Source organism: Chrysochloris asiatica, unplaced genomic scaffold (genome assembly GCF_000296735.1).
Source record: "Chrysochloris asiatica unplaced genomic scaffold, ChrAsi1.0 scaffold00053, whole genome shotgun sequence".
Taxonomy (NCBI): domain Eukaryota; kingdom Metazoa; phylum Chordata; class Mammalia; order Afrosoricida; family Chrysochloridae; genus Chrysochloris; species Chrysochloris asiatica.
This window is the reverse complement of record NW_006408571.1, coordinates 17,813,476-17,814,094: the sequence shown is the minus strand read 5'-3', so window position 1 is coordinate 17,814,094 and position 619 is coordinate 17,813,476.

Below are 619 nucleotides of genomic sequence, written 5' to 3'. Positions count from 1 at the left end.
GAAGACTGAAGGGGGAGGAGGGAGTATAGAGCACGGGCTTCTAGGATATGCCCTTTGGTTGGAAGACGATGCATGGAGGGGATTGGAACCATGGCAAAGTAATGATATACAATGGAATGAATATGGAACTGAGGTTCTCTCGTGTAAACTATCGTATAATTAACAATAAAACATTAAAAAAAAGAATCTTATCCCCATCTCTTTTCAACAGACCCATCTAGACAAGGTGAAAACTATTCAGTGGGGATTCTACCTACCCACCGCACACTCTGAAAGTAAAGTCACTATTGAAACCTTGCAAACCAGTCACTTCATGACTTTATAGCCCCCCGATTTTAGGTAGCCAACGTCTAAGTTGCCTGTCCATATCAACACTGTATACAGAGGGGATAGGATTGATACTTGATGTGAAGACTCCTTCCCTCTCAGTTGGTATTTTGAGTTACTCCATCCATAAGTATAGGTCAAGTTCATTAGATTTTAGATTGTAGCAATTTTCATTTGTTTTCTTTATCCTTTTTTTTTTTTTTTTTTTTAATCTTCCTCTAGTCGAGTTCTATCATCAATCCATCAAGGCTAGGTCGAATAGATACTATCTAAAAGTTTGGGTGTTCTTGTG